Source organism: Taeniopygia guttata, chromosome 6 (assembly GCF_048771995.1).
Source record: "Taeniopygia guttata chromosome 6, bTaeGut7.mat, whole genome shotgun sequence".
NCBI classification, from domain to species: domain Eukaryota; kingdom Metazoa; phylum Chordata; class Aves; order Passeriformes; family Estrildidae; genus Taeniopygia; species Taeniopygia guttata.
The window spans coordinates 20,642,933-20,666,211 of NC_133031.1; the positions used below are offsets into that span (position 1 = coordinate 20,642,933).

General features: G+C 39.1%; 1 protein-coding gene across 2 annotated transcripts in view; it reads left to right on the forward strand.

Moving 5' to 3' along the window:
• The first annotated feature begins 2,925 nt into the window (after positions 1–2,925).
• PCGF5 (polycomb group ring finger 5) overlaps positions 2,926–23,279 on the forward strand; it is a 63,852-nt gene continuing 43,498 nt past the window's right edge. Inside the window, exons 1-2 of one of the 2 annotated variants that reach the window (XM_012574608.5) lie at positions 2,926–3,072; positions 12,735–12,845. The gene's annotated coding sequence lies outside the window, so the exon portion shown is untranslated. The remainder of the gene's footprint in view (positions 3,073–12,734; positions 12,846–23,279) is intronic. The other variant, XM_030276082.4, reaches the window with a different exon arrangement.

Here is a 23,279-nt window from a genome sequence, read left to right on the forward strand (position 1 = left end):
TGAGTATAATTTTCATGCCAGTTCTCCAAAGATGCATTAGCAGAAGAGGAGTTCCAGATGTGGCTGTTGCTCTAATCACAATTAACTAACAGCTTATAGAAGCCATCATCTTAAGGAAACATCTACATTTTACAAAGTTTGGGATCAAAAAGGAAGCCCCAGGGACTAGTTTAAGGCTTCTCACTCTACTAGACATAAAATCAGCAGAGGAAGTGAAAAAAAGATAATTAGAGAACTGAGTCATGAACCAGGCAAACCATTTTCTCCTGTATGCAAAATCTACCATGAAACGGCAAAATCTGTTTACACTAAAAATTCAGTATCGTGTAAGATATAAAATAAAAATAGAATCTGTAGTTCAGGTTTTCACAGCCACTTAGTGGATTTAGATCTTTTGCCCTTTACATTGCTACATACAAAATGAGTAGTGCCAACTCTTGTGCTTCAGTTATTATTCTCTTGCTATTTGAAGTCTCTTAGGAGCTAAAAAAACACGTGAGCAGATAAACTTTCATCTAAACTTACAGTTACATATGTAAGTACTTATATTTAAATATATGGCCCTCTTGGCTGTGAAGAAACCCTTGAAAAGGGAAATCTGTATCCATTATTTAGGCAGACTCAGAACATTTGGTGAGAGAACTGTCAGTACTGAAGTATGTTTTGCACTGGAGGCTTTATGTGCTTTCCTTGCTCTATTAGTAAAGAAAGTTAATCTGCTCTGAGCTCTGTCCTGCCTTGTCTAGACCATCACTGGTAGCTACATTTCCACCTTGTAACAATACATTGAATAATTTTATCTTCTGGTGTATTTTTTCTTGGGATTTTAGTGTCGGCATCAGTTGTTCCAGTAAAATCAATGAGTGCTCAAGTTCTCTGATGTACAGGAAGGAATTTGTTCTCTTTCCGACCTTTCTTTTCAAATAAGGAACTACTGTCTCTCCTCTCTGAAACTGTTCTTTTTTTTTTTTTTTTTTTTTTTAACAAAACTTTTAATGATATGATCCAGGTCTCAGTTTTCAGTGAGCTTGATATGATAGTCCGAAGTATAGGCAGTTTAGTTTCTTTTCAGTGAAGGGTCTTTTAATCTCAAAAAATACTCTACATTGTGTGACACCCATTGACTATAAACTCTATGGAGCTAAATGCATTGCTCTGATAAAACCAATCTGGCTCATTATCAAAAATACAGTTATAACCAACAGCTGACCTGACAGTCAAGATCAACACTAGTCTGAGCACTGAACCACAGGGTTCAGTGCTGTCTAAATTAATGTCGTCATGTGACCTGATTCATATGATGTTAAAGCATCGTTAATTCAGATATCCTGGTAATTTGTCTCAGGAAGTGACTAAAAGGAAGAAGTCTAAATAGGCAGGCACAAGAGAACTCTTCTCTAGGTTTTGGGTACTTTTGGGGTTTTTTGTTTGTTTGTTTGTTTGTTTTTTTTAATGCAATGCTACTTGGAAAGCAGCATGGATATATTAAAATTAATCTTTCAAAATTACACTCCTACTTGCCATCTAAGAATGAAAGTTGAAGTCAGGTAAGCTGCTAACTTGCAGGTGAATGCTCAGCTCTGAGTATCAGCAGTCCTGACTGCCGGCTGACCACTCCAGCGTCTTGCAAGGAAATGGTTCTAGCCAGGGCCCTTATCCCAGACTTTGTCCAACAGGCAACATGGAACAGGTAACGGGGACTATTGATTCTGCTGTCAGTATGAGGAAGTTGAGTGCTTTACCATCAAATGCCAGGAAAACTTGATTGAGAAGCTTACTCATCTGAAAATGAGTCAGGGAAGTTCCCGTGGTGAGTGCATAGTGGGGATTCCTATTGCCAAGAGCTCTCACGGCTTACACTTTGCTATTACATTTATTGTCATTTGCTGACTGAGGGATGGGAATAAAAGGAGCATTAAGGAGCTGCTTATTTAGAAATAATGAATATATGAGTCATGCCATACAATTGTGTTATGTTCTGCTTATTTCCTTGGTTTAAAACTGTTTATTTCAATGGAAATTACCAAGGATAAGATATGAGTCGTACCCACCCCAGCAGAAATAAATCAAGGAGAAAATACTCATGGCCTTTTGCCTGCACCGAGGGCACAGCGCGGTGTTTCTGAGCCGCTGCTGCCCGCACACAGCAGCTCTCGCTGTCGGGGTTGGTTCGCTCCGCACCGAGCCGCGGACACCGCGCACTGCCCAAACTTTGAAGTTTTCGGGATGCGACGCGCTTAGGAGCGGCAAAGGGTCTGACTGGGGATGTGCTCTTGCCCGGCCCCGGGCTGGGGCCGCACCTGTCCGGGGAAGGGCGGAGGGAGCACATCCACCTCCCGGCTCGGGGAACGCAGCCACGGGAGCACCGAGCGGCAGCCCCTCCTCCCGAGGCGCTACCGCTGACAGGGGCCGTGGCACGGGGCCGCCAGAGACACCCCCGGTTACATAACCAGCGCCTGCGGGGGTGGCTCCGCCGGTCCTGCCCCCGGCCCGCCGGAGGACAGCGCGGAGCGCCCCGGCCGCGCTCCCGCCGCACCGCCCGGGCAGCGGCTCCGCGCCGGCCCCTCCGCCTCAGCGGGCACGCGCAGCACGCATGCGCGTCCCGCGCCCGCCCGCGCGCCGGGCATGCGCGGGGGTGGCGGCCGGGCATCGTCTGAGGGCGGCGGGCGGCGGGTGCCGGCGGAGCCCGCGGGGCACCGGCGGCCCCGAGCCCCGCGGCCCGGCGGGGGCTCCACCGGCGGCCGAGCGGCGCCGGCGGGCCCTGGGGCGGCAGCGCCCGAGCCGGGCTGTGCCCCAGTTTGTGTCCAATCAGAGAGTGCAGCGCCTGCACCGGGCGGGCGGCAATGCGTAAACAAGCCCCGGGAACTCCTCCGCCCCCCGCGCTCCCCTCCGCGCCGCTCCCCGCGCCGCCCCGCAGCCGCCCCCGCCCGCTGACAAGTCCGGCGAGGCGCGTTCCCGCCGCTCCGCCGCCCTCCCCTCCCCCGCCCGCCCGCCCAGCCGGCGCCGCCCGCGCTGCCACACGCACCCACTCCCGCACACGCCCGCGGGTGCCCGTGGCCTCTGCAGGGGAAGGTAAGGGGCCCGCCGGGGCCGCCGGGCAGGCGGCGGCGAGGTGCGGATGCGTGCGGGGGGGATCATGTGTCATAACAAGTTGTTGAACGTGACATTGCTCTTGAACTGCGGCGGCGGCGGACGCCGGGCCGCCGCCGAGTAACTTTCTCCTCCAATTCGGCGCTGAGGAGGGAGCCGGCGGCGGCCGGGCAGGGCGGCGGGGCTGCAGCCGGCGGGGCTGGGAGCGCGGACCGCGCTCGGGAGAGGCGGGTGCCGCTCGCGATGCTTGCGGCTTCCCGGGGAGACGGCGCGCAGCGCGGCGGGGGACGAGCGAGGGCTCCGCGTCTGGCGCCTGCCGCGGGAGCCGCTGCCGCCCCGGCGAGGATTTTTCTAGCAAGGCGCCAGGGCGGGCAGTGAGAGAGGAGCGGGTGCCGGTCCGAGCATCTCCTCTCGCGGGTAGTTATCCCCGCTGATGCTCCGTGGCGGTTTGGCTCGCTTCCGGCGTGATTAGCTCGGCTTATTATGTAAGATGTCACCGGAGGAGGAGAGGCACAAGCCCTCGGTGTGGCGGAGCGGGGAACGCACCGGTCCGCCCCGCCTTGCCCGCTCCAGGGACCGGAGCAGAGGGAGCAGCCCCGGCCGGGAGGGGACGGGAGCTCCCCTCCCCTCGCAGTCCGCCGCTGGAATACGGCCGCTCGTTTTACACGTGGGTTGGGTGTGTTCCCCAAACCTTGCCTTTGAGCACACACGTAACCTGTCCTGGTTCGTCTCCCATGTTTAATTGCTTCTCTTCTCTCTCAAAGAAAAAAATAAACATGTGAGCATAAAAAAGTTTAAGAACTTGATTTTTTGCTTCCTTTATGTGCATATTTGGTAGATTAATACGATCTGGAGACGATTGAATGAATCATCAGTTCCCTGAAATAAAAGCAAGTGAATCATCTCACATACACACGCACACAACTGTAAGGGAGCATAGTTGGTTCCGTAGATAGTGAAAGGTTGGTGTCAGTTTCTGACACGCAATGGGATGTCAGAAGTATAGACAATGGTCAGAACCCAGCAGTTTCCTGGGGCTGGTTTGTGAACTGTGAAAGTTTTGCACCATTCAGTTGCAGTTTTTCTGGCTCAGTGGTTAAATGGTAGCCTCTTTCAGTTATCAACTTGTTACCCATTGTTTTAGCCAAACAGTTAAAAGTGAGGAGTGTAAATGGTAAGAATTAAGTAACTGTGGTATTCAAAGTATATTAATTTAAAATAAAATTTAAACAATAATACCTAAAAGTTGCATCGCCCTGTGTCCATATCCTGGAGCCAGAGCCAGAGCCCTGATGCTTTTAATCTGGGTTTTGTTTTGCTTAGTTTTTTTTAAGCAAAAATAGTCTCTGTTGAAGTAAAAAATACATAAATATGTATTTTTAAAAGCTAAGCCAATTGATTTAATAAACATGTTGGAGTTGTACCTAGATAGACTTCTGTTCCTGGTCCTCTTGCCTGTTGATGTTTAAAATGGGATAGAGTCTGGATCCTATATATAATTGTCCTTTCAACTCCAGCTTGCTTCCAAAGTGGATTTTTTTGTCCTTCACAGCTTTGGGACACATTCTTGTCTTCCTGTACAGAGTCAGAACTATGAATTTTACAAGATTGATTTTTCTTTTTTTTTTTTTCCTTGGCATATCTGCTGCTGTGAAGAAACAAAGTCACTGTTTCTAGCAGGGAGGTAATGCTTCACACATCCAACCCCCTGGATTTACAGTAGAAACTGTGTGAAGGTCTTTGTGTGTCCTTTTAGCAGACGATTCTGTTTCCTGTGGCATCAGGTATCCCTTATCGCACTGCCTGTGTTTTGTACCTCTCATTCTCCACGTGGGAACGGACAGGTTTGCTTTGGGTGTTTGTCACTGTTGGGGCAAAAGGACATGTTGCCATTTTTGTTTGTCTAGAACTATGCACTGGCACCTCACAGTATTAATTAGAGGATTAGAGCAGTAAAGTGTGGGAAAATTGTATTACTTCAGGGTTCATTGCATGGATTTTAACATCTCCCTATCAGAAATTCTGAAGTGTTAACCAAGTTAAGACTGCACATGACAGTGAAAGCACTTTAATAGGGAATTTCTTAGATATGTTGGGTAGTCAAGTTAACAAACAGGAAAGATACTGGTTTAGTTGTGCGTTTCATTCAACAATCAAATAGCATTCATCCTTATTTATTCAATTTCCTTGAAAAGAAGATAAAAACATCCACTGTGTGTGGCATTCTATGTGCCCAGACTTCAGCTGAAAGCAGTAAAGGAGATAATACTGGAAGTGGACTTGCCACTCTGCTCTAGCTGGTTTTCCCTGCTCTATGAACACTCTAGGATTTAAAGTGGAAATGAAAAATTCTAGGTTCCACTTCTAAGCCTGCAGAATATGCAGAATAAAGTGAGATAAAATGTATTGGTTCAAAGATGCTCCTCTGCAGCTCCATTTTTAGGACTGATAAGCAAGTTACTGTGGGATGCACAGAAGAACTTAGAGAAAAGTGGAAGGCAGTGCAGGTGAAAGTGATGGGTCTGAACTTTGTATCTTGAATTTTGCCAAGTTGGGGATACATAGGAATTGTTCTTATTGTGACCTACTGATGTGTGTCTATATATATATATGTATAAATTTACACTACCTTTTTTTACAAAAAAAAGATACCAAGTTGTAATCTTTCTGTACTTTGAAAGACTGGTGCCAGCAGCATCTTCATAGGTTTTTCCAGCTATCTCAATTACAACATCCCAGAGAGGGGGAAAAAAAAACAAAAAAAAAACCCCAAAACCCCCCAAAAAAACAAACAAACAAAAAAAACCCCCAAAAAACCCAAAAAAACCACCCCCCCAAAAAAAAACCAAACCAAAAAAAACCACCAACCCAAAAGATTAATTTCTTTTTGCAGTTTTGGCTGTAAAGACCCTTTTTAGACAAGTGCAATAGTCCCAAGTAAATTTTGATTGTTTCCTGTAGAAAGACATACTCCTGGTGTTGAAAAGGGGAATCCTTTCTTCAACTGTTGAAAACTTTGCACCAAGTACACCTTAGTTTGCGGTTGTTTGTTCCACAAATCCTCAGTTAAAAAACATTTGTTGCAGTTGTCGGGGAAGAAGTTTTATTTCTATTATTAGACTAAATATTTGAAAGATTAAGAAACAAAGTTGATTCTGTATCAGTGTTGTAGCTATCTTTTTTGAGTCATAGTGGGCAACCCTTAAACATTTTTTAAAATTAAGCTTATTTTCCTGATTATTGTGGTTTTATCTTTAAGCTTTTCTAGTAGATGTAGTGCCGTGAAAAGTAACAGCTTGACAGGCTTTGAGACTGAAGCCTGTAATGAGTAGAGCAGGTGTAGCACTGGCAGCCACTTCCATCAGGCTGTGACAAGACAGTGTCTGTCTCAATGTGTGTCCATGGGAAAATCAAGTGTTGCTGTCCTTATGTGGATTATTGCTTATAAAACAAAAGTTGTTAACTAGCAAGCGTGGGCTACTTCTGGAATGAAAGAGATGTATTATTACTTGAGCACTATGGTCTCAATAGCTGTCACTATTAGTTCTTACTTGTGAAACAAATAATTTTGACTGGATACCTAAATCTGAAGCAATTTATTCAATTATTAATAGTGAAATTCATGCATATGTCAGTAGCTTTCCTAACATGTAACCAAACTCTTTGTTTACTATTGTGCATTGGTCATTTATCTCCTGTAATGGAATAATTTTGTTTGTCATTGGTTTATGTATGTTTTGACATTTGAAAGGAATTAAGAAAGTAGCCTGCTGATTTGCCATAATACTCCTATTTTCATGAAACATCTGACCAGGAAAAGACAGGAAAAGTTACTTTCTCAGAAGAGGTCAAAGATGAGAATAAGAGTTATTGGGAGGATCTTCAGTTACTTGAGATGCAGTCATGTCAATGACTGGTGCATCACAGAGAGCTTCAAGTTGCTGTGGTCTGTAATGGTTCAAGAACTGCCTTCCCACACTGAGTCTTCACTGGCAGCTCACTGTTTTAAAGAGGGCACACATGGAGATGGAGCAATGAATGCTGAAGAACAGGTATCCACACTGCAAACAGGGGATGCCTTTGGTGGCTCCTTTGCTCAGCTTCGCTATAGATTCTTACACAAGGAGGAAAACCACTTTGTGTTCCATGGTAATTCTTATCAGAAAGAACCCTTCCCACATACAACACACCAGTGGACAGGTAGCAAAGATTAGTGGTGAGACCTGAATGGTGAACAGTGATATTTTCCTGATTCATGTGTGATATTGATGGCAGTGTTACATGATTACTTTCTGTCAGCTGAACCTGCAAGTACAATCTGATACCAGCAGGGAGAGTCCTAGTTCATAATTGCTGTAAAATCGCTCACATCCATTTGTTATTCCCATCTTTCAAACTCCACCCTACACACTTGTTTTCCTCACCTGTTATTGCAGCTTAGTTTTTGAAATTCTAGCTCTTGGGGAACCCCTTGTAATTCAGTCTGACTTTTTGCATTGTGTTACATCTGTTAAAGTCTATGTATAAACAAAGCACCTTAAAGTAAAGGAATCCAAATTTTAAGTATTCTGGAGATAGATTTCAGTGCTGGTTACTAGTAATCAGATCAGACAGAGAGAAAAAAAACTCTATGCCACAAAAAAAAAAGTAGATCTTGAGATAAAAGTCTTGAGTGATTCTTAGAGAAGTGCCACCACTGATTAAAGCAAATGTAATTATATTTATTTCCTTCCTTAAGAAGAATGGAATATATAAGAAGCCAGACTCTTGATTAATTTCATAATGAAAACACAGTTCTTCTTTCAGATGAAAGATATCTCTTAAATAGCCAATGTGTGTATTGAATGAAATTAAAGATGTTTCTTTCTTCCATGGTTTTATAAAATTGTTGTTTACTTTTTTGAAGAATCATCAGTACTAGTGGCAGAGACAAAAGATCCTTTATATCATATAAATGATATTTTGAGTAAGTATTCTTGGTTGATTCTGGCTGTAGAATTTCCCTGCATACAAAGTGATTTTGAAGAGCTGCTTAATCAAACCAATATTTTTCAGCTTTCCATCTTAACTCTTTTGCTATATCGTAGATAAAGTAAATTTTTATGCTTTCATCCCAAATATATATTTACCAAAAGTTCATGTGGGTTTGGGTTTTTTTTTGTGTGTGTGGATAGTAATCAGAGAATGCAAATAGATTTACTTGAAATTATGTACTCAGTGACAGTTGGTGCCTTACACAGGGTAGTGCTTAAAATCTACTGTTGATGTGTAACTCTTGTGTAGTTATTGCTGAAAATTTAAAATGTAGATTTACATGGGATTTGTCTCCAATTCAAAATTAACATTAATTGTAGAGAAGCTCTTTCAGTTTATTTATTGTGAAGCTGGGTGAAACTAGTGAGACTTGTAACAGAGGAGCTTTACTTTGACATCTGGCTTCTCCAGGTGTAATAGCTCTTAGTATATGCACTAGTACAATAGGGAAAACCACACAAACTGTTTGGCATACAAGCCCTTCTTCAGGTTTTGAACAATAGCAGCAAACAATGAACTAGGGCTGCAGTTCCAGAAGACATCTACAGCCACTGCTTAGAACAAAGGAAGTGCTGCTGCTATGGCTTATGCTCTCTGAGCCCTGGCAGTCATTAAACCCCCCAAAAAATTAGGTTTAACTAAATCACCAAGAAACTAGGGAAAAGTTTTCTGCTGCTCTAGAATGTTAAATGGACTTAGAGATTATTGACAAGCTCCAGAGTGGTGTTTCCCTTCTTTTTGATGCAGTTGGTTGGTTAGATCAGCTCTGCTGTTCATCTAACCATAGATTTAGTCCAGATTTGGAACAGTTGCTGTATGTTTATTTCAGTTATGGCAATGAAATAGCTCATCTGATGAAAAGAGTGGTTGCCACTCTCACCTATAAAAAAGGTTATATTAGTATGGTTTTGAAATTCTGAGGTAGTGCTCTGTCCTGGGCAGAAAGAAAACAGTTCCCATCAGAACACTGGAGGCCTTAGCTGGAGTGTCACCATAGACTAGAGACAGTATCTCTAGTTACGTCTATTATTTTTGCTATGCAGAAGATCTGTGAACCTTCATTTCCACATTTGACTTGGTGATCAGGACTAAGAAGTGGGGGATTTATTCTGGAACTGAAAGTTGCTAATATGTGTGTAACATTGACAAAATAGCATAAATAGAAGAGCATACATGAAGAAAGCAGTTCTGTAATATTTACTGAAGGTCATCTCTTATCTTCCTTTCTTGGATGCTTGCTAGGCTGCTGCACTAACAGTGTGTTTGAGTCACATGGACAAGAGTTGCTGGAGCAATTTTGGTGTTTTGTGGTTATGGACTATGAGATACAAATGCTATATCTGACTTCTTTCTTGGCAGAAGAGAACTCCTCTCCACTCCTCCCATCTTGCTGTCTTACACCTAGAGTAACCACAAGTACTCCTTGTACTTACTTTAGTTAAGTTACCATAGACCTTGCCTCGCATTGCTTATAAAATTGTCAGTTATTAAATCATTCCAAGAACAAGATTAGGGAGAAGTTGTCATTTTGCCAAGTGTAAAAATGTTTTTGGTAACATTTTTATTAAGCCAGGACCTCAAATTTGATTTAATCATTGCCCTTGTATTCTACATGTATTTTTTTCTTCTTTTTGTGAAAACAGATGTGTTTGATCTGAGTATAAGCCTTTGAAAAAAATAATCTATGTTTATATATTTTCTTAGGTGAGGTTGGATAGAGTTTGCCCATGATATTTTCCAAAGACAGTATCTACAGCCAAGTCGCTGAGTAGAACTTTCTCTTTCTTTGTTCCTCCTTGAACAGCAGAGAGAACAAGCAAAGAACCTCTCTTCACTTCAGTGCTTTCTGGCTTGGTATTGATTCTGTTTATTCACAAAGGTGAAGTCTGTTTGACAGGTGCAGAAGTCAAACTGCTGACAGCTTTAGACTGGATGGAGCCATAGTAACTCAGCAGGAGAATTCCTGTATTTTGGGAATGGTTAAATATAAAAATTAAACTGTTCTAATATAGCTAAAGGGGCAAAATGTTAGGACGTTTCTTATTTTAGGTTGTTAGTGTGACCATAATTTATCCATTGTAAATTATCCATTATCCATTATCACTTCTGTTCTTAAAAGGCTTTCTCCCCAGCACCCCCTTATCACCTGCAGGCAAGTGTAGAATGGGCACAAGAGGAATGTTGCAGGAAGACAAAGGATAGTCAGCTTAGTGAAGTTGAATACTGCCTTGGAGGACTAGTATCTTCCTGTCTTGGATACTAAATTACTATTTTTTGCTGGGTAGGTAATATAGGTTAGGGGTTCACAGATGACCTTTCGTTTTTAACAGTTGTGAGACACATGCAGCCAAATTTGCCCTTGTTTTGACACATCAGTACAATCAAAATTGTGTGAAGCAGAGCTGTTTACTCAGTCCTGAGTGTCCTGAAAAATTGAGCCTTTGAACATCAGGTGTATGGAAAAAAAGAGTACTTGAAACAGTTTGGACCTAGACTTTTATGTCTCTCTTTTCTGTATCTATAAATTATGGCTTACAGTGTTGTCTTGTTGAATAGGGGTGTGGAGAAGATTCTTTTATTACTATTTGGGAAGCACTGAAATACTGGAAGAATGAGTGGGTATAGCTGTGTGTGATATCAAACACCTGTGAGTAAAATACTAAAAAAGGCATAACTGTCCTTTATTCTAATTTGTTTGGTAGTAAATATTGAATTAAAACCAGTGCTGCCGTTCACATACGTGCAAAGGCACAGATTTTTTTCTCTGCAATTCTTTTGAAGTCTGTAATTTTTACTGAAGTTATAATGATCTCAGCAGGCCCATTTAGGGATGGAATTCTGTTGAGTTTGGCTTCATGGATATGTAAAAGAGATTGGTTTTGTCTAAAGGTTGAGTACTTAAACAAAGGAATATAATGAACAAATTGAGTTCAGGAAGACACATTAGTCATACAGGTAGATTTTTCCATAACGTGGTTGGGTGTGCTGCTTGGAAGTACAAAGGTGCTATTTTATTTCTTAAAGATATTATGCATTGAGGTGCATCTGTGTAATTTTTAAGCAGATGTAAGCTCCTGCTGCCCGGAGATATCTGCTTATGTTTAGTGTAATATAAAGACAGAGTATATTAGCTGTGGCTCAGTGCCATGGTAACACCATTAGATGTTACCCTGAACAGAACCCTGACTAGAATATGATTTCTAGTCAGCTTCCAACACAGAGACATCTTGCTGCTAGTAGAAGCTAGTAGAACCATCTTGCAACTTTTCTTGTCTTTAAAGCAAACAAGATTCATTACAAGTACTTTATTAAGAAAGCGTTCTTTAGGAAGCTGTTGTAGTGATCCTGTGGATGAGTTCTGAATATGGAATTTGTGTGAAGAAAGGTAGAGTTTAGGGAAGAACTAGTGCAAGTTTAGGACAATAGAAAGAAGCCCACAATACTTGAACCTGGACAATACAGAACCTTCTCTTATTCATCAGTGAGTAGGATGTTATTGATTGTGCTTATTGGAGTAGGTGAAATTTATATTGTTCACAGCAGTAAACCCTCACATTCCTTGAAAGTGGCAATTGACAATTAGTTGTTGATTCCTGTACTTTCCTATCAGTAAGAAAAGCATAAAGATTGCTGAGCATCCTGTAACAAGTGAAGCCTCAGAAGCTGAGCTCTTTGTAGCTTAGAATAGATCTGACAGCTCAGCGTGCTATTGCTGTAAGAGTGATAGAACATTGGCATTAATGATTATGACCATTTTTTTCGGATAATAGACAATGGTGTTGCATGAAGTGTTACATTGCATCTCACAGGCTAATTGAACTGCTAAACTATAGTCACTTCTTTCTGACCACTTTTTTCCTAAGTGTTTTGTGGGCTGCAAAGGTCTTAAATAGTGACTAAAAAACCTGATGCTCTGTTGTTGCTCATTTTATCATGTTCCAACATTCCCTTGGAAGTCACCGGCTCTGCAGGCCTTAGTCTCTGGACCTACACCAAATACAAGAAAAGCAGTGATTCCATTTAAGTTAAACAGGGCATGGAAATCCAACTGCTGACTGTGCAGTTGCTGCTCTTGTACTATGTACCAAAATCAATCAGTGTAATATGACCAGGAACTCCAAAACTTTTTTGAGTGGTCCTAACATAGGAAAAAACCTTTGAAAAAAATCTCTTTTACAACTTGTGCTTTTATTTGTTTGGAACATGCGTAGATGCGGGAGGAGATGTTTAGGCTCTATTCCTTCTCTAGAGGAAAGGCAGCAGATCAGATCTTTGCAGTACCTTCATAGTTAGGATGGCCCTGCAGGAGTGAACTGCATTGTAATTACCTGCACCAGACATTACTGGACTTATTAAGAGTCTTCTTCAGAGTTGTATGCCTATAAGCAAGTAGGTGCTAAATATTTTCATTTTGGGGGTGGGAAGGGAGGCGGGGGCTGGAGTTGCTGTCTATATAAGCATTTGTTTACAGTCATTTGTTTTTTGGGTCTCATGCTTGTGCTTTTCTCTGCAACACTTCTGCATTAGCAAGGCTTCCTATTCAGAGGTGTGTTTTTTCATTGTCTTTTTTCCTTTTCTTTGCATGTTCCTTCTTGTTTCACAAACACAAGAAACTGATCAAAATCCAAGTAGAAGAAAAATTTTGGAATAAGAAGAAACCTGTGTATGCTGAAAAGAAGTCTAAGAAGGATTGTTGAGAAGAATCTAGAGTTCAAGTTCTGGTATGAAATTCTAAATATTTTCCTTGGAATTCAGGTCACTGTCTGCTCTGCAAGACAAACCTCCCTTAGCATAGATTATAGCATATAAAATAGTTCCATTGAGCCAGGCAAAGATTACTTTTTACTAGAATAACTATGTTTAAATGGGTTATGACTAGCATAGGTCCTACTCTGTTGTACATGGTATCAACTAAGATATATTTCATCCTTTAACCAAATGAAGTATCTTATATGTAAGAAAACTTTTTTATATGGAAACTAGCCTAAAAGTCAGGTCAATTTTCTGGTACTAAATTTTTTGCCACTATTAAAATTTTTTTTAGTATTATTTTTTTTCGTCCTTAAGATGTAGGAAGGAAAACTGTTTGTAAATACTACTTAAGATGTATTCTTCAATCTCCACAATATAAAATCAAAAGACAATTAATTTTTTTAATATTGAAAAGGTTAAAATATTCCACATATTTAAATAATGCTGTATCACTATTCACCTAGAAAATACCTTGGTCTATTTCTGACTCTATTTTCACTGGAGGCAATAGCAAGCATTCCTGCTAATTTAAGGGCTCACAATTTGAATCCTTTATACTTATTGCAGAAGTTCTAAATTTAAATCTGCTCATTTGCACAAAGCAAGAAAAAGGGTCTTTTATTTAAAATCAGATGGTTAAAACCCAATAAATTTTGTTTAAATTTATAAAACCGTAATTGCTCTTTTTTCACTTCCGTAGCACCAAAATTACATATTTTTTTTACTTCTAATTATCTCCAAAATAGTGCTATGTAAAGACTTGTCAGGCCAAAAGTTTACTGAGTGGAATCAGTCACCTAATCTTAGTGAAATGGCTTGATCTTTTTTAATCCTATGTAGATGAACTTTCTGATACAATTTCAAAACCTTTGTCTTTGAAATTGCAAGACAGAAGCCTGGAAGGTCTCTATGTATTTTTCCAGGCCCATGTCCTTGGTGCTCTTTCATAAAAACACATGTTCAGTATCCATTGCACTGCAATTCAAACCATGATTTCACTGTTTTCAAGTGCGGTCTTCAGGTGTAAAGTGCTGTTGTCAGAAGTTTGTTAGTTCTTTGTTCAGGGCAGTCAGAAGAAAGAACAGGGAGCAGGGAGAGGAGAAACTCATGAAAAAATTAGTTCAACAAGATGACACAAACCCTTGAGTAATGACCAGTGCTTTGGTAAAAATGAAATGGAGACATAATGTGGCACTTCTCTTACAGTAATATAATGATTTCTCTATAATAGACATTTGATTCAAATGTTAGTCAGCTTAATTATGAATCAAAAAAGCATCATAAAGGAGGTGGAAGCAAAACAATGTAAATGGGGAAGGCTAAGCATTCATGTCCTACCAACTCCTTCCACACTTAAAACTGCAGAAATAAGTCTGCAGTGTTCAGTTATTCATGAGGGAAACAGCAGAAAATATCACATGGGAGTAATTCTAAAATTGATATATTCCATATAAATGTAATTAAACTTCCTGACATTAGACGAGTTCAAATAGAAGTCTTATACGCTTCCATGTGCATATTCCAGAGCTAAGATCTAAGGTAATAAAATAGAAGAATAGGATAGATAGCAAAAGAGAAATCACTATGTAGAAACTATTTGTAGGTTCTGTTTACAGAGTGCCTCATTCTTCCCTCACAAAGCACAGACTTCTAAAGGAGTTTTGAAGGGTCATGGTATAATCAGCTGCCAGGGTCAAGGGGACACAAAAGAATGAAGATAGTCTTAGATGAATGGACAAAGAGTTGTTGAATTACATTGATTCAGTGGTTTTTAATGCTGTGATCATCACTCATTCTGAACTTGATTCTGGCAATTGCGCATCAAGAAGAATGCAAAAATCTTGAAAGTTGTATAGAGAAAACCTAAAAGAATGATACAGTTCTTGGCACACATCCTTTATCATGGATGGCTGGAGGCACAGTTTAGTAAAAGTAAAGCTAAGGTGGCACTTCCAGACAGTAATCAAGATATTGAATATTGATATTATCTTTCATGAACTAAATGGGAACATTTGAGATAAAGTAAGTCGTATTCAAAACCAGATTATTCAGTCTATTTCTTTCTATATCTTTTTATTATATATCAGTCTTTCTGACTGAAAGAAAATCAAATTACTGTATTTTAGCAAATAAAGTAATAAAAACCAGACTAATTCAGACTACTCTTAAGTTTTTCTAATATTTTTATCATTTGAAACTAGTAATGATTTTTGTAGATCACTCTTTACAATAGAAAATTAAAAAGGATGCTTTAATAAAAATAATCTGTTGAACTTCAAGAGAAAATTAGTATTTTTAGTGCAACTCAGATTAGATTATTGGCCTTTTTTTACTTGATATGTATTACAGTAAAGGTTCTGCAGTCAGTCTTTGCTGTAACTTTTGGAAGTTTAATTGCACACAGTCCTGCCAGAGAGTTCTTTGTGCAATTACCTGAAATTGTCCAGAATTCAGTTTGCTATTTCAGAAAAAGCAGAACAGAGGGACATCTATAACAAAAAGACAGCAGAATGGCATTAATCAGGTGAGACATTTTCAAAGTGCAACACATCTAGTGTGGTTTGTCAGCACTTTATAAAGGCATGATAGGGTCTCTTGTAAAATACATGACTATTTAAGTTTTAAATGGCCTTTTATCTTCTTTTTTGAGGAGTAGTATTCAAAAAGTATGTGGAAAGTAAAGCAACAGCTAGTCTGCAAAAGATAGCCCTGGGATACAAGGGAGAGCTGTGTACTGTATTTGCATAAGATAGTGGTCCCAAAGTAGGTTGGACATCTGCTTAGCCATTAAGTTTTCTGTAAAAATACTGTTCCCTGTTTGTTCTGTATTAAACTCTTCTCCATCTATATTTTTATGCTATTTAAAAATAAACCTAGAAAAGATGTGTTGTTTTAACCATTAATAAAAACAAACCAGCGTAGGTGCAGAATGGTCCAAGATCAGCGTTCCAGAATTCTTTCATAAAGAAGAAAATCAGGCTCGATTGAATGGCTCATATTTAGTTTTAAAATAAGGTTAGAGAAAATAAATATTGTGTGGAATTGTATACCCAGCTTCCCTAAAGTAACACAGGGGTGTATGTTGTGTAAATAAAACTAGAATGTGCTTAGGAACCATAAGAAATCAGGATTCCTATCTTTAAGGCTCCTTCTCTTCATTGTGGCAAATTTTTTCAGACCACTAACAAAAAATAAGTATTTTGTTACGATCAATAAATATCCCTGTTAATAACCACATTTTTTAAGCTATCTTTGTAAAACAGTTCAGTGGTATGCAAGATAGACCTTTACTTCAGATGTACAGTAATCTTTTAGCCCTTTTAGGAGATTCTCAGTTTGGTCCAAGAAGTAGATTAAACTAGTTGTTCACTATTCATAATATTTTTCATATGTGACAGTTATGCAGTGTTTATTTTAAGAGTCAAAAGCCACAGGTTCAAATCTCCTTAAAGTCAATAGGGAAAATTGCTTGCAATGACTTCTAACTTAGACCCTACATTTGATTTCTATGTCACCCATAAAATTTATGTATGAAAATTTAATGCTAAGTGTTTTTTATTTTTGATGTAATACAGCATTTTAGTGCTCAGTGAGAGGACATTAAGAATATTCAGTAATACAAATGGTACCTTTCTATGAATTGCACTAAAAGCAACAAGTATTTAGTGAGATAACTCAAAAATACTATCATTTATATCTATATATTCCCAGTCTTAAAAATAGGTAATAGCTTGATATAAATATCTGTCTGAGATTATGCCATAAATCTGTATGGCTTCTTATAAAATATTTATTGCCATAGAAATGAAACATCTTCCTGCAGCATAGTAAACAATGTCCCTAACATCTTTCACAATCTTTTCACGCCTCCTCTGCCCTGGGTGAGAAGCATGCGAAGGTCATGGCTATGTTTTGGTAGAGTTTTTGTGTTTAGTTTGGGGCAAGTCTGTTGAAAGCATTTATGATGACAACTCATAATCAATGTATAGTGTTACACAAAATTATTCTAATTATGCTAATTGACCTATAGGCAAACTAGGAACTGAGCTGGATGATGCCTGGGTAAGTACTTAATCTGGCACCCAGCCCACTCCTGCATTCTTTCCATCCCTCAGAGATGTTGGTCATGTCATACCATGCACATCTATATCTGGCCATGGCAAATGGGACAGCCTATATCTGCTTATAACACAAATACAGGCTTAGTCACAAGTGTGCATAAACACCCAGTACCTACTCATACGTCACCGGGCAACACAACCAAATGTGGGAATTCACTGATTTTGTTTATTATGTTATTTTTGTGGATTAAGCCCAGTGGACAGCTAAGCACCACAGATTGCTCACTCACTCATCCCAAGCCCCTGTGAGATGAGGGAGGAGAAGAAGTAAGAAAATTAGGGTTGAGGTAAAAAAAGTGTTTAAAAGGTTGTAAAGTGAAGGATAGATGAGAGGAAGGAAAGAAAACAAGTGGGGCAAAGGCAGTTATTGTCCACATCCTGCAGGAAGACTGATGAACAGCCAGTTCCAAGGAAATGGCAGCTAACATCCCTAAGCCCCCTCTTATTCCTTATCATGAGTGAATGTGGTGTTACGTGGCATCTCCTTCCTTCATTCAGAGCTTCTGCCTGGTTGCATCCTCTCCCAATGTATTGCACCCCCACAGTCTTCACTGTGGTGGGAGTGAAAAAAGAGAGAAGGCCTGGGTGCTGGCCAAGCATTGCTCAGCAGTAGGTAGAACCTTAGTGTGCTGTCAGTACTGTTTTGGGCAAGTAACAAAAGACCATGTGAGCTGCTGGGAAGAAAATTAATTGTGTCCTAGCCAGGCCCAGTACAGTTATTTAGCAGGACTTAGGAAGCATTTGAGACTTAAGCTATAAAAAGCCGTAGAGAACATCTGAATAACAAAACATTTTTAGGAAGGAGGAACACAGTATTTTATAGATAACCTTAGTGCTTTTGAACACATGTCATAGGTCACATGGGGGATGAATTTTTCTAACTCAGACTGAGAAGGAAATCCACACATAAAAGATATTCAAGGTACGTATTTGTGTGTCCCATTGAAGTTGCTCAAGAGTTGAAAAATAAGAATTTATGTTTGTCTAGGACAAAAGTTTGTATTTAGGTCAGTAGGTACTTTGTTTCATTCCTTTCACTGCAGAAAACAGACTACTTACATAATCCTTAACCTTCTCTAACTAGAGTATCAATTTTCTTGTGCAGGAGCCTTTTGGATGTTTTGACTAAATGTCTTATGTTTGTGCCTACTCCTGTTTATCACAATGCATTCTTTTTTTAGAGAAATGACATCTGAAAGATCATATTTGGCATTAGTCTGGTGGAACTGAATTTTTTGCTGGAATCTACTGAGTTTTACAGGTTTACTCTCAGTGCTGTTTTGAGAATAGAGAGAAAAAAGGTTACTGTTACTTTTATTGACACAGAGTCCGTAGGGATGTAAGCAGTCTAGTGTTCATCATGTAAGTAGTTTTCTTTACATAGCAATGTTTGAATATTGTGTGAAAACTTTATTCTTTATTCTTTTCTCATCTCTGCTCACATGCTAGTGAATTGAGTCCCTGACTCCACAGTAAAGTAGAGAGTTTGCTTGAGAGCTTATGAAGTATTGGAAGTACCTTAGACAGAATAGAAGATAGTTACAGCATCTAACCATCCTGGATTTGGGAGGTGTGAGGAAGGGACTAGAAAAAGAGCACAAATTTGGCAGTCTCTAATGAGCAGTTTCTGCTTGTGCAGTGATCACAACCTAAGCAACCATAACAAAACACCCTTGGGACTATAATGGCATTTTTGTGGCTTTAGGACTGAGAAGTGCAACAGAGCAGTAGGCCAGAGGACCTGTTTGATTCTGAATGGTCCACAGGCTTCCAGAACACTTGTATTAGATAATGCACTGGAATTTTCTCACATAAGAATTACAGGAGTTAGAAGGAGTGACACTGTTCTCCCAGTTATCAGTACACTGTGGACACTGGTAATATCCTTTATTCGATGTCTTCACCCCTGGTTATTGGGAGATTGTGGTACTTGTGCATGTGTGGAATGGAAGTTGTTTACAAGCACATTTCTAATCATGCTGTAAGCAGTGCAATGATGGAGATAGTATATTTAAACCTCACTGCAGAGTGAATCTGTAACAGCATTCTTCTATTTCCAACCAAAAATACTTTCAGTTAATTAAAAACATAAAATGATACAGTATTTCTGTTTCAGTGATTGTTAATATTAACTGCTGCTTTGTAAATGAGTGTAACTGTGCATTTTTATTTCCTTTTCAGTAAATCATGTATAGCTGTAAAACACTATATCAGCTCTAGATGTGTATTAACAAACAATCTCTTCATCTCAACAGAGGTAAAAGTACTTTTAAATACATCATAGAGACATAAAAATAACTTGTTTCAGGAATTCATGATGGTATTGTGTGGGATTAGGCTGTGTAAACAGCAATATTCATGTTCATTAGATGTTTGTTAATATGAAAAAGATGAGTTGATGGGTCTGAATCTTCGTCATCTTGACTGATCATTTGCTCTTGCTTAAAACCAAATTCAAAAATGCAATTAAAACAAAAAGTTCTGATTCACTTGCAAGTGTATAAAATTTTGTATCTATAAATACACAGATACACACTATATAAGGAATGAAGTTCTGAAGAATCCAGCTTTTTATCTTCAAATATTACATCTTGCAAAATGTTTTCCTTGCTTCCATATGCTGAAAATTTGAGACTTAACTCTTAATTTTTTACCAATCCTTTTATAAAACTCTTTGCCAATATCTTGACTATTTTCAGGATCTGGTATCAATAGCAGTATGAGGCAAAATGTTGGCTAAATGTTCAGTATGGCTAATTTTTTAAATAAAATATCTCACCTCAGAGACTAGCTGTCAAATTCAGATGAAGACTAATGTTGTGATTAACACATTGTATTGGAATTTGAGAGCTGGAGGTTTACTTTCTAGGCAGTCATGTCTTCCTGTGTTGCTGACATCAGAAATTTATTAGGAAACAGCTAGAAATATTTTAGTCTTCGTGTAAAACAGGCTCAGTAATGCATCTTTTTCTTAACACAGCTTATATTGGAGAGCAGATGGACTCTCAAAAGGGTATGTTTCCACTGCAGCTGAAGGTATTAGCTGAATGGATATATTTGGATACATTTGCCCTAAATGTAATCTAGCCAGTTTTGATAAATACCAATAAAAATACTTTCAGGTGTTTCAGTAAATGGGACCCAACTTGCCCTGGACCTTGTGTGACTAGATTATGCTGATATATCTGTTATTAATGGGGTTAGCTAGTTCAAAGAATGGATCTGCTTTTTCCTTTCAGAAAACAAATTGTTTTCTTTTAAACAGCTTTTGTCTTACTCCTTTACTAAATACCACAGTCAACCTTTAGTTTTTCTTCTGATTTATATTCTTCTAGAGGCAACATCCTCTGTCTTCCCTTGACCCTCTCTGCCCCAAAATACACAGGCTCTATCTTTATGCACACAAGACCAAAAAGCACACCTCTGTGACTGTTTTGCTCAACTAAGCTTTTTTACTGGGGAGTACTAGCTGACAGTTGCTCCAGAATTCCTAAGGTGTATGATTTCTTTGGTGCTTTCAGAAAAGCAAAAAACAGACTTAATTAAAGCTTGAGTCCACAGAGTTTTGCCCATATTTCCCTAGAGCTGGATTGTGATAATACATAGTCTGGACCCTAAATTTGGCTACCCTCATTCTCATCCTGAACCACACCTAACAGAGAGCCTGTTTCCAGCCTGAATTACCCACTTCTGGAATGGCAGTCTCCTTTAGGGCAGTTGGGTTATAGGTGTTCTGAAGTCAAGTAATGAACTGAATATAAAACTTAGTTGGTTGAATAGAGTTCTGTACTGTGAAAGGACATCTTCTGCAATTTGAGATGGTTGAGTTTTCCTCTTTGAGAAGAATTTAGACTCCTGTTACATAAATAACATGGAATAACATCTCTACCCTAAAGCTATATTATTTTGAAAAGACAATTATTTCTCAGGAAGCTAAATTTGTTCATAAGATTTTGAGTTAAAACTTAGTGCCTCTAAGAAATGGAGCAACTCACAGAATCAGGAGAATACAGAAAGGAGATGAGATATAGAAAAATTTGAATAAAGGGAAAAATGAGGGAAGTTGGGCCATGCAAAGCAGCCATTAACCCAGTTCAACAAGACTGTGTATTTTGATTTTATGCACTATTCCAGGAAGCTTACTATAAGTGTAAGTGTAGTCCTTAAATTAGTAAACAGTACTTTTTTCATAATTTAAATTTTTAGACATGTCATGGAGCAAATGGGAATGGACACAAAGCTGCTTTGCAGTCTTATACCAATCTGTACTGATCTTCAGGAGAACCCAGGGCTTTTGTTTAGCTGACATGATGCTCAGCATAGTGGATCCCAATTGGTAATGTAGACAAGGAGGTGATGCTAGGGTGTATCCCTAGTAACCATTGGTCTCAGGAGAGACCAATGTCATGGTGTGAGACCAGACCCCAGCACTCACCATGGCATTCACCTCTGAAACAGGTCAGACTCAGCTGGGGTGAGCTGAATATTTAACACATTAAATATTTTCTGTTTGCAGGTAGCCTAACACTGCATGAAGTGAACATATTCCTGACCTATTGAATAATTCTGATTAGTGTTTCACAGAATCCCTGAATCACTGAGGTTAGAAAAGATCTCTGGAGCTCATTTATTCCATGTCCCCTACTGAAAGTGGGATCAATAGAGGAGATTGCTCATGACCTTATCCAGACTGGTTTTGAAAGTTTTCAGTGATGGAGGCTCCATTTACCTTTACTGTTTCCCACAGTTACAAGCTTATTGTTCTTTGGCCACTAAGTTCCATATAAATTGGCTCTTGTGTACATCAGTGACAGTGGTTTGGAGAATAACACCATTGAGAGGTCATGTTCATAGCAAGGATATTTTCTCTAACAAACAGTAAAATTAGCTTTTTTACTGAGTAAAAATTGTATGTAAAGATTTAGACAAGTGTTTCTAAAATCCAGACAAACTATGGCATTACTTCTTCCTTTAAAAAAGTGACTGGATGCAATCTATCTTCAACAAACTCCATTTCTCTTTGTTATGGCCATCTTTGGTTTTGTTAGCACCACATTAATTGTACCAAAAGCATTAGTTTTCAGGAGTATTTTTGAGTCTCTCTACTGAAATGCATTAGCTTTTCCTTATCGAACGAGGGACATTAACATAAAACAGGATTATAAGAAAGCAATTTCAGTACCTCATCTTAACAGTTTTCAACTGTTCTTCAATTTTTTTGTACTATTCACTGATATATAAAGGAAAAGGTAGGGTAAAGGTATTGCTTCACTGGTACAAATGTTAAGAAAAACAAATGTAATGAAAATTGTACAATAGATTTAAAATATATTGGGTAAAACTGTGAATTGCTAGTCTTTGTTTTAAAATATCTGTTTTAGATATATTTTGTGTCAATGGTTTTTGTCAGGAATTTGGTAGGCTGATGCATAATGGAAGACACAGCCCCTAAATACATATTTTAGTTCCTGACTGATAGAAGGTTATGATGGCACCAGTGTTTCTGACAAGTTTAAAAGACACAGGATAAAACATTAGAGAGAATTCCATATTTCTCAGCAGGAAAAATGTAAATCGCCTTAATTTTATTCCTACTGAGCTGTGGCAACTGAGGTCTTGTATTTAAATGTGAATTATTAAATAGACAGCATGATGATAGGAGCAAACTATGTGTTATATGTATCAACAAGTTCTCATAAGCCAAATTCCTTGTCAAAATTTCATATTCCCATCTATGCATTTGTGATAAAGGGAAATAATTTTAAGAGCATTATGCCTTTTATTCTTAAAAGCTTCCCAGGGATATTAGATTAGGGAATGGAGTGAGAGTTGCCATATAAATTGATAGGTAAAACCTTCTAGCTTCATGCCTCTAGAACTTAAAGCTATTACAGCACTGAAGAAAATAGTCACATCTAAAAAAACTCAGTAAAATGCATACAGATTGTGGTAATGTAGAAAGGTCAGAAATTGGATATCTTTAGCATAGTTTATAATTTGCTTTAAAAAAACATTCTTGAAATGTATTTAACATTTATGGGAGTTGAGTTCATTGCAAAATGTGAAAAATTTTGCAAGTAAAAATGTTTAGGGCATATTTGTGCTTTGTCAAGTATGTTGATACAGTGAAAAGGCAGCTGGCAATCTGAAGCTGAGCTATTATATCTGTGATAAATCTCATCTCATAGAATCTCTTAGTGTTTGACTGTCACTATAGAACTTGGAACCCTTGCAATACAGATTAGAAATAGCAGCGAGGTATGAAACAAAAGTAAAGAATTA